Source organism: Calonectris borealis, chromosome 1 (genome assembly GCF_964195595.1).
Source record: "Calonectris borealis chromosome 1, bCalBor7.hap1.2, whole genome shotgun sequence".
Classification (NCBI taxonomy): domain Eukaryota; kingdom Metazoa; phylum Chordata; class Aves; order Procellariiformes; family Procellariidae; genus Calonectris; species Calonectris borealis.
Genome location: NC_134312.1, coordinates 41,927,015 through 41,938,547, shown reverse-complemented (window position 1 = coordinate 41,938,547; position 11,533 = coordinate 41,927,015).

The following is an 11,533-nucleotide window of genomic DNA, read 5'->3' as shown; positions in this document are numbered from 1 at the left end:
GCATCATATGGCAAGTTAATAAAAAGAAAATATGATTTGCAGTGAAATAGACACAAGTCTATTATTGACTCATATATATCTACTTTTATGTCTTCTAGTATTGTAAAATCATCTCACTTCCCAATCATTATGACTTTAATATCACAACAGAAATGGAAAGATAGGAAGCATTAGTTTTATAAAATTTGATATATTCATATATAGGAGACTGCAGCATAAATAAATATACCTATAAATGCTTGGCCTTTGGTACATACTGTACCTTGTACTTTGGTACAGTGTATACAAAGAAAATAAAATGAATCCAGATCTTCTTCAGCTACCTAACTTTAAAAGTCTATTCTCTTTACCTTGTGCTTTCATATGTTCATAAAATAATGTCTTTTATTTAAAAGCTGAGAATTTAATAAAACTTGGAGAAACTATGGAAAAAGAAATTAATAAAGAACATGTGTGTATCTTATCTTGTGAAGAGAAACTGCATCCTTTAGTTGGTGATAAGTAGTCCATTATTCGCACTCAAACTACAGCCCTAGCTGCTCACTCAGTAAAGGCTCAAAAGCGTGATCGGGAACCTTTTTTAACTGGTTGAGCTGATTTTATGGAAAATCTGAATTTCGACAGTCTTCCTGAACATGCATACTTACATTTGTTCATCTCTGCCATCCTATACATCTTTATTATGCCCTGGTGATATACATGAAGAGATTAATAATCTGCTTTTTTGATAGACTCTGCCAATTTTGTTTAATGCTAACATAGTGCTTTTGAAAAAGTTACCAGAAGAGTGCTATTAAAATCAAACTTTAATTGAGGCACCCAGCTTATTCTCATTCTGATCTCATCAGTTTTCATTTACATGTGACACGTTGCCAGCTTACAGTTCTTGTAATAAGAACTTATAATAAAAGGTGGCCCAACGGGAAGATAAAAGCCAAGATGAAAAGAGCTTATTGCTTGAAATGAATTCAACATGGGACTGGTGGCTTTTAGCAAGATAAGTAGCTGAGACTGCTCAATGACAGCAATCTCTTATTTATTTACAGTAAAATCCTATTTATCTGAAGGTCTCGGTGCACAGCTTAAATTCACAGTTAACCAGAAGGACTTGTCACACAGACCTGATCATCAAGATTGCTCTGTATATTTCAAAGTGTGACAGTTAAAGAATTCATCTTTCCTGCACAACTGATAAAGAAGAGGACACGAACTCTCACAAAGCTCGACCTGGTAGGTCCCAGAAGCTGCTCCTACCCAAGGCTGGAATCAGTACTCAATATAATCAATTTTCAAACAGTGAAGTACGCAGATAAATCCTGGCATAGGCATGCCAACTAATAGCACTACATAACAAACTTAGAAAGACTAAATAAAAGGATACTTCATTCAGATGAAATTGCAAGGAAAACCTTGTACATAGAACATAAATATCCATGCTTCACTACAACTTATCAAGCTCTATTAAGATAGTGCCCTGTAAATCTTTCTGCTGCTTTATTCCCTCTCCAGGTAGCCACCTGTTGTAAGTCTCTCAGCCAACATTTTTCCCTCTGTTGTAACATTTCTGCCTTTGTCTCTGTGATTCATGCCAACTTTGCTACCATTCGGGCATTTAAATGCGGTGCTACAGTTAAGATTACATCTTTAACATTTCTATAAAAATATAGTGTTCAAGATTTTCTCTGTTTCTCTAAAGCATCTATATACCTTTCAGTACTGATAAATAGCTATGACTTAGGTATCAATTCATATACCCCTGAATGTAAAACAAGCATTAGACTGTCCTGTTAATGTCTAGGGCTGACTTCAAGCTGATAAACTGAAAACAATGGTATTTATATATCAAAATCTGGGTGGAAGAGTTGTCTTTACAAATATGGTTTTGCCAGCTGCCAGGATGGTGGCTGTGGCAAACATTCTGCGAGGTGCTGTATATACCTGCTTTGCACCTTTGGTGGAGTGATGCTTGCAGAGATGTCCGTAGTAGGCTGATGCTTTCAGTGATCTTGCCCGTCACAACAGAGGGTCTGAAAATACCACCCTCCACGGAAAAAAACTAAAGGTGATTTGAGACAAGCCATGACTGCAGCAGTCCTTTGGCTTGACACTAGGTAACTGTGTCTACCAGCATTGTTTTTACCTTATATGAACACAGTATTCCTTATTCTTTTAAATCCTACAAGAAATCATGCTACCTTAAACTCTTTTCTCTCCTGTACTATTTCACTGTTCCTGTCTGTGATGAGTTTCCTACAGCTAAATCTTCAAGCTACAAGAACATCACAGTCTGAGATGGTGATTTTTCTGTGAACAACCATCAGATTAACGGAACGTATTGTTCAATGCAGTATTGAAAGCATGTTATCCTTAATTTCTTGAAAGAATTGAGAATCGCTGCAAAAGAGTCAGAAACTATTTTGAATTAACTAATTAACAATGGTCAAGTCAGATCCTGGCCTTGTACAACTTCTGCAAACAATCTGGTACAAACTTCTCCAAAGCATGAAATGCCTTTTAGAGCACAACTTTAGCAGTTTCACGGTTTCTTCCCTCAAGACTTCTGTAAAGGAATCTGGCTTACAAAGAAAGAATAGCGTCTGTATTAAGAAGAGAAAAAATTACCTTCAAAATGCACCTCTAAAAACAGAGCTCAAAATTTCCATTACACTTGCTGTCATGATTTAACAATATGAATAGAGATTTCAGTCTTGATATTTACTAAAACCAGTAGGTTTATCATTTTTCCTCATTCTCAGGGCTATGTGAATGGAGGACTCCTCAATGCCAGTCAAGTAGCACTGACGCATGAGGAGCCTTCAGGATCAAGTCCACTTACAGTGTTGGGATGTAAGGTGTTTCTCTTACACCATTTTGACATTGGGCCAGTACACAGCATCAACAGGCAAAGGTTTTTTTATCTAGTCTGAATCCTTAATACTTGACATTTTAGATGTACAGAAAATGGAAACCAAGTCAGGCTACTAAGAGGATAGAACAAACATGTAGGGATAGAAATTAGACACATCAAAACTTAAGTGAGAGAAAGATGGTAAGAGACATCAGAGATTCTGAAAACTCATTCCAGTATGTTAGTCATAAAAAGAAGAGCAGAGGTGCTAGTCTGTTACTGCATGGTTTGGAGAGATGTTGCTGTATGATAGTGAGATGTCTGATGGTGTTTACCAAGCTTTTTGCATCTGCCTTTAGTGAAAAATCGTCACATGAATGTAGATTATATCAATCGAGCAAGTAAAAGGCTATTGCAAAAAGTAAAGAAATAATCTGTTCCCTACGTATCGTCATAGGTATGACAGGTAGTAGTGGATTTTAAATGTACCCGGAAGGATTCAAGTTAGGAAGCAGAAAAAGCTTTGAAAGACTTGTATGGATAATGAGGGACTGGATTAATTTGCCTGGAGAAACTGTGGAGTCTTTATCTTTGGATCTTTTTTTGCTCAGGCAATCATTTGTCAAGAATAGTTCATGATAAGAATAACATCTGTCACAATCTGACTCTGCCCTGGGGCAGAAGGAAAGTCTAGATGATGCTTTTGAGGGTCCTTCAGTTCTTATTTTTCTATGACTTTTATAGTTTACTCTTACTCAGAGAGCCAATAAACAATATTGTAGCCACTGACTTTTTGTTACATGCATACCTGCAATCTCCAGAATCCCTGATTGCCTTTGGGAAGAATTATATGGCTATTGTAGCTACGTCAATAATTTTTATATCATCTGTGGGACAAGTTAGCATTTGTAAACAAACATATTGTCAGACAAATTGTAATCAGTTTTTCCTTTGACTTCAAGAGGAGCTCAATTGCATCATGTAAATTCAGGCAACTAAGTTGGCAGCTGGTCTCCCAAGGCTCCCTTTGTAGTCAGCACATAGACAGGCACTTTCAGGGAGCAACTGAGAGCATGAGACTAATTTATGTGCTCTGAAGACTAGCCAAATAACTGAGCAGGTTAAGTAAATTAAATTGGAAACCAGTAGTTGGACAGTGTTAATACTCTCCTTCCATACCTTCCTAATGCTTAAATTACCAAGCAAGTGGCTCTCATAAATAACCAATATTTAAAGAGAAGATATGAAAATATATTGTGGAAAAAATAGCAAGAAATTAATCACATTCACAGAGTTTATAGATTTTGCTGCAATCTCTCCTACCATTTCTGTGCAATAAATAATATCAGGACAAACTAATTGTTTTCCCTAACAACTCAATGTGAAAAATCTCTAAAATAGGCTGGTTATGTAAATATCTAGTCAAGAGTGAAAGAAAGTAAACCTACTCTATTTTGCCTCCCACTCAGACTAGTAGTAAAAATAAGATAGTGTTAAATAAATATGTTTTAGGACTTTTTAGAAGTGTTTTATAGGAAGAATAAAGTAAACACACTCAGCATAATCTCTTTCAAGGCTTTTTGAGATATAGATTCCCACTTTTAAGATACTTTTAAGATTTCTATCTAAGAGATAGAAAAAAATTAAAGAATACAGAATAAGTTTTATCTAGCCTTTAGCTTCCTGGTATGCATCAATTAAAATTATCCTAGCATCAAGAGTTCTCCTGTTTCCATCCATAAGGTTCAATATTCTTTTCTTATCTAACAAGGTCTAGCTGAGTAACTCCCTGACACAGAGGGAATATTGGTGAATGACAAAATAACATTTTCTTCTTACTATCCACTAAAACAATTGCTCGGAAGACTGTCAGGTAGCATTCTGACCATGAAGGAATTGTGTAAAGAGTAAGGATCAGGTTGTGACTGAACAGCACAAGAAAGAACCCAGGACTGCCTTGTTTGTGTGTTTGTTTTTTGCAGGATAAGTGTATTATCATTTGATCCAATTTTAAGATGGTTATTTATATTCCATCTCACTATTTCAACTGGATGTCACATTTCATTGAAACATTCATTCAGCACAGCCTCACTGAACCACTGGGTAACCAGTCCCCCACCGAACAGTGAAAATTGACAGAGTTTAATAGAAAAAGAAAATGTTTGCTATGTACAAATAATGGGAAAGCCCACACAATTCTCAGGGACTACAGTTGGAACTGTGATATTTAGAACTATTAAGTACAGCCATGAGACAGTTTTGACTCATTTAATTAAAAGGATATGTGCTATATTAACACCATCATTACTGTGTAAATTAATCTAAACATCCATATTTATTCTTTCATAAATATTCCTTTAAATATACAATTCACATGGATGTAAAAAGATTTTAGCGTGCAGTATGAAATGCAGTAATAAAATTGCAATATTGTTTTTTTGTCTACCAGACTGTGAAGTCTTTGTCACAATGGCAAAAGTATCTTCTATGGGACTTCCCTTTGGGGTCTCCCTTGTGCTGAGGGGCCTCAGAGTCACTTCCACAGGCACCAGAATACAAAGCGCTGCGTATTGAGAGTTTTATTGCACCCTGCTGCTGCTGCAAGGGAAGGACTGCTTCTCCCCAAGATCTCTCATAAAAGGATATAACTTCTGGACTGCTGGCAGGAACGTTTAACACTGCCCACTGCTGATGCCCTGCAGAGTTATGGAGGTTAACAACTTCCAAAGCTTAAATAATGCTGGAGGAATTGGTGCTGAATAAATAATTCATGTCTACTTTTTTATGACTAAAAAAAAAAAAAAAAACCTTGTGTAGCTTGACTCAGTTTCAAGTTTCTGTTAAAGTATTTGATTTTATTATATATGTCATTTTTGCCCATTTATTTCTTTTGGCAGCAGGGCCTTTTCCAGAGGCTTGATGGCAGTATAATGGAAAGTTAATAAATGGATCAGTACATTGTTTTCATTCTTTCCAGATGTTTCCTTCATTATGCCAGACACATTGCTTCCTAAGCAGAAAGCTGCAAAGAGTACAAATTTTAGTATCTCTTACAAGACAAGATGTGCCGTTCAGAAAACAGTGTGCATCCTTATTTGGCTGGAAGAAAAGAGTTTCCATGATGTTTATTCTGGCTAGAATGGGATATACATCAACAGATACACTTAACCAAAAAAAAAAAAAAAAAAAAAAAGCTATGAAGGACTTCAAAGAAACCAGATAAAGAAAATCTCATTATATGTGATTTTTATTGTAGATGGGACAGCTACTATACTGACTACTTCTTCCCGACATCCACAGGTATCCAGCAAATGCATTTGGTTAGTGCTGTTTACTATTGTATTGCTACCACTAGCTGTTTTAATCACAGCAGGCTAGACAGAAACAATGTTAATAAGCATTCTGTAAAATCTCATCATGTCTGAATTTAGAGCATGGTTGCTGTTTTATAGGGTCTAGATATAAAACTGTAAATGATGTTCGCCACCGAATGATGGACAAAAGGATTATACAGGAACATTCAAACCTTTAGTAATGAATTGAAAAGCCTGGGGCTAATTTGCCACAAAAATTCATAAAAGCCAAAGCATGAATAAGCTCTATTTCCTGCCTTTATGTTATGTTATGTAGCCCCTTTTCTGTTTAGAAATTAGGCCATGAGAAGTTACTCTATTTTGAAGCAGTTCAGCTGGCATTTGCATATGAATATAGAAACACCGGCTATATTAACCTATCAGTATTGATGTTACTTCAAAAGTCCTGTCATTATCTTGTATGGTTGTCATAATGTTTCTTGATATAAATATATAGGATGAGTAAAACCTTTTTAAGAAGATTTTGAAAGAGTTTTTCTCCTTTCAAAGTTTGCTTATCCTGAAATGCCCAGCTTTAAGTCAGGTACCTGTTTTCTCACATGAAATCTTTAAATAGTCTATGTTTGTCACCTTCCTATTTTATTGATGCCTTTCTGTGCAGCCCTGGATTTTTGGTTTAACCTCTTAGAGTGAAACCTGCAGCCTTATCATTTCATTTCATTCAGGAATATAGAAGCATCATTCTACAGAGCTGGCAGCTTTTCTGCTTCAGAGCTTATGTAATTTAGTTGAGTCCTCTTAATAGGGTTATATTTTATATATGCTGAATACACCCTTTATGCTTGTGTTACTCCTCAGAGAACTTACAGATGAAAATAAAGTAGTTTATTGCATAAGAAATAGTGACTGTATTGGCCATTAACCTCAATAACTTGCATAGGCTATAGTGGGGCATATAAAACACTCATAGCAGTGAGATCTGAATCAGTACAAGATGTTTATTCAAGCTGAAGTACTGCTTATAGAAAGGAGCCCACAGATATCTCTACTATTCTACGCTGCCATCTTCTCTAGCCAGATAATTTGTGTTCTGCTATGTACAATATTTGAATGTCATGCCTCAGGCAGCTTATTTTCTTACAATGGTTTTGTCTTCTCCTACAAAAATAGTACTGAAAAAAAATGCTATGCAAAATACCTGCTGTGCTATAATTAACTTATAAATGAATTTTTGTCCATTAGTATTGTACTTACAACTTTAAATGCAATTATAATAAAATAACTACTGGGATATACATTATACTGATTATATGAAAAACAATTATCTAAAAATTAAACCATTTAACATTCATTTTGCATGTAAGAACACACGCAACTTTCTATTTTTTAAAACTTTTGAAAACTGTATTAGATTTTCAAAACAAGAAGAAGGAGAATGCTTCCATGATCAACTTCCAAGCCTTTGATTGAATGCAAATATCAGTTTATCTTTTGCTAAAATTTTATGCAAATGCATGCAACTCCAAAATGTTTTGGAAAAGTGAATTATCTGCTTAGAACCCAGTGATACAAATCCTCTGTGCTGCTAGGTACTCTTCCAAATCTGGCAGAATTGGGCTGTTTATAGATAATACTTTAAAAAAAAAAGTGCTATGTGAAAATATCATTGTATAGATTATAAATTCAAACATTCAGAAGTTAGGAACTGTCAGTTTAAGACAGTTAAATTCATTCTCTCTTTTTTCTACACTTGCATGATAACACAGGCAACTTTCCTGGTAATACACAACTGCTATCTGCAGGAACTCTGCCTCCTCTGGTGAGTCAGTTTTATGGTATTGTTTGAGTGTGGTGATGTACAGGTTTTTCCTCCATTATTGAAAGTATCCCCTCATCTACCGTTTGCTTAGCGCTGTCTCAGTCTTGAATTAATTTCCTTAACAATTTTTATGTAATGTTCTGGAAGAAAGATCTTAAACCTCTATTCCAGAAGGGACTTTGGTCAAGACGTCAGAGTTGGGGTATTTGTGAATGCCCCAAATCTCTTCAGTCTTGACAAAATTCACATGCTTAGTTCTTAATCCACATGTAAACCAACTCTGTATCTACCAAGATGTTCTTCCGTCTGCCTCCTTCCAGGGACTCATTCCAATGAGTTTTCTTAGAAAATAGCTATTGGATGGAGTCATGCCCAGAATATAATGATGGACAAGGTTGGCCATGAAATGGAGATGTCATCCTCTTTAATGGTGTATGGTGTCGGTAATATAAGCCTCCTAATTCCTAATGAATTCTAAATTGCTTCATGCAATGAACAACTCCAGATAGGAAGGTACTCACCACAGAAGGCAGCTGGTGACTGATTTTGTCTCCCACATTCTTTGCGACATTTCTGATCGCTGCATGTGCGCTGGGATGAAGGTACTCTCCTTTCATTGTACTGTTTTTCAGTGGAAACACTTGTCATTACTGAGCTTTGAAGTTACCAGCTGTACATGGTTGATCAGGAGAGGGTTCAGGCCTGGACTGAATGGAGGTATTTGGATTACAGTTCTGTCAGGACCTCCATCAGCTTCCTGCCCCAGATGACTCCTCGCCCAAAGTTGCCCACACCTGGGCCTCATTTTGAAGTACCTAGCCTCACCCATATTTGGCTGGGTTTGCAGTTAAGATTGTGGGTGTTCAGACAGGTTACAGGCTTAAAGCAAAATCACTCTGAGCATTCCTGATCAGCAAGAAACATTTGGTAAGTGCTGCCAGCATATAACTACAAATCTTACTTGCCAGATGTTGCTTTTCAAATGATTGCTAGCAAATATACTTCTTAGGGAGCCCAAAAGCTGCTGGTTATGCAGTCAGAGAAGGAAGGTGGCTACTCCACCATAAGTTAACAATAAGCTTTTGTTGAAAGCAGTTCTCAGCAACTGGTTAAATGTTAATTATCATTCTTTTGTACAGCCCCATGTTCACTCTTTAAACCCAATTTCCAGCTACCTACAGACTGTGTTCCCTAGAGAAACAGGGTGTTTGACCAGTCAACAGGAAAACTGCTGGTCATTTCACAACTTGCAAAATGACAGGCAAGTAAGGTTGAAGCTAAGAACAGGGTGCTGTAAAGGGTAGGTGGGAAATGTCACTCATACATAAGAAGCAGCGCAGCAAGGAAAATTCATTACAAATCCCTTTGTGGGAGAGAATGAGTCTTAGGCTAGCCTGTTCTAAGGATGGAAATGTGGGGATATAAAGCTTGTTCCTGAGGCTCGCAGGATCCAGATCCTTGGAAACAAGGAGTTTGAAAGCCAAGGCCCCAATCCAGCACTGCAGGAGTTTAAACACAGGTTGGATTGGGGTGTGTGCCTTAAATCCTGAACTGGGCACAGCATACAGTGGGAGGTCCTCATAGAAATACCTCACCCACCTCCAAGAGTGGTGATGTGTCTCAGTGACACTTCACAGCTTCATAGGTAAAACAGCAGTGTTAGTAGGCTTTTTGTCAGTTTTTTTGGTCTGTTAGTTTTTCCCCATTTTCAGTTTTGTGTCAGAGCTCCATAATATCCAACTCCTTTTGGATTTAGATCTCAAAATGTGGACAGACTCAACTGGAATTCTCTGATGAAACTGGTTTTCACAGAAAAAAAAAGCTAAATTATAGAAACTTTAATTTTTTCAGAGAAACTCGTTAGTTTCTTCTAATGAAACACCACAGAAGACAGCTTTCTGATAGAAACCTGCTGATTCCTTGCCTGCTGTTGGGGAGCTCAGACTCTCCACCTGTGGCTCCAATGTAACCCCATTCCACCAGAGCTCTGGATCACACAGCACACACGCTTTGCCACAGAGACTGGCAATCAGCTTTGAATGAGTGGAAAGGAGTTTTGGAGCTGAGGGAACAGAGTTGAAAACCTACTATCTAAATGGAAGCAATTATGCAAACATGCAGATGTGTCACACAGTGTGTGAACATTTGAAACCCAGTGTGCAGCTCTAAGAACTGAAATACTCTTTGACCCTCTTTAAAAGCCTATGTCTGGACTCTTCTCTCTTGTAGGTTTCCTACCATGGAGCAGAGCACTTCAGAGCTTTAGGTCCCCATCCCAAGTCATCTGGTTCCCAGATTCCAAGCACTGGCTGTCCAACAGCCTGTGTGGACTCCCGTAAAAGAAACAGCTGGACTACAGGCTGTCACTCTCAGGATCCCAGGATCCAGTATGTTTTGAAGCCTTTCTGTGAAGCACATTGGCTATTGCTAAACAAAGCATTTTTGTTTCTTTTTATGCTGTTCTTTCCTACAAGAAAAACAAAAAATGTGGCTTGTTTGGAATGATAACTTTTTTTCCCCTCCTCAGAATAACCAATTTTTCCATGAAGTGGATATTTGAACCTGAGAATCTGGCATGTCTCTTGTGCTATGTGGTAATAGCATAAATGAGAAATTACTTAGCAGCTTAACACCTTGCAAATTGAAATTAAAAAAATAAGGGGAAAGCAAAATGAAAAAAGGAGATGGAGGAATGCAATACCAAAAAATCTGCCAGCAAAATGTCAGCATCACACAGATCTGCCTCAGTTTTGGCCTCCTTCAAAACTGAGATCAGTTCCTTGTTTAAGTATTTCAGTATGAGAACTCTGGTGTAAACAGCACTAGGTTACACAAAGCTTTGCTGTATTCAAGCGATGGCATTGTTGGATTTTGTCCTTATCTTTATGAACTTCCTTCTGCATGGGGACCTTTTAATTTCTGTGGAAACGCTCACAAGAATAAGTAGCCTCCAGCATAAAGTCAAGTCTCCATCACCTGGCCTTAAAATTGTGGCTGATTGTCATTTACATATTTGTAACAGCTCTGCTTGCAAAAATAGTAAAACTTCTAGGATGAAACCTACTTTTATGCAACTGATTGCAAAATTATAAGATTTCATACTATAGCTTATTACAATAATTTCATGGCATCCAATTTACTGGAACTATATCACTCTAAAATTTATGCTCTTTTCTGAAATAGTTTTTATAAAACAGTTAGGTCATATAGAGGTGAGGAGAAATTTGCTATGTTATGAATATCAAAATTACAATTAATATTAACCAAAAATGTCTTCAGTAGCATAATACATAACTGTTTCAATCCATTTATCAGGGAATGAGTCTGTGCAAATGAGACTTTCTCTATGTAATCATATACCTAGCAAATTGTCTTAGAACTATTAGTGTAGTCTTTAGGAACTCTCTAGCGTATATTTAACATTCAAGATTCATTGTATGTTGGCATTTGCACAACTGTTGTCTCTAAAAGCAGGTAATGTGAATCATCACAACAATGATTCCTTAGAGAATGCTTCTTTCTACCATGATGTATTCTGGTTTTCTGTGAAAA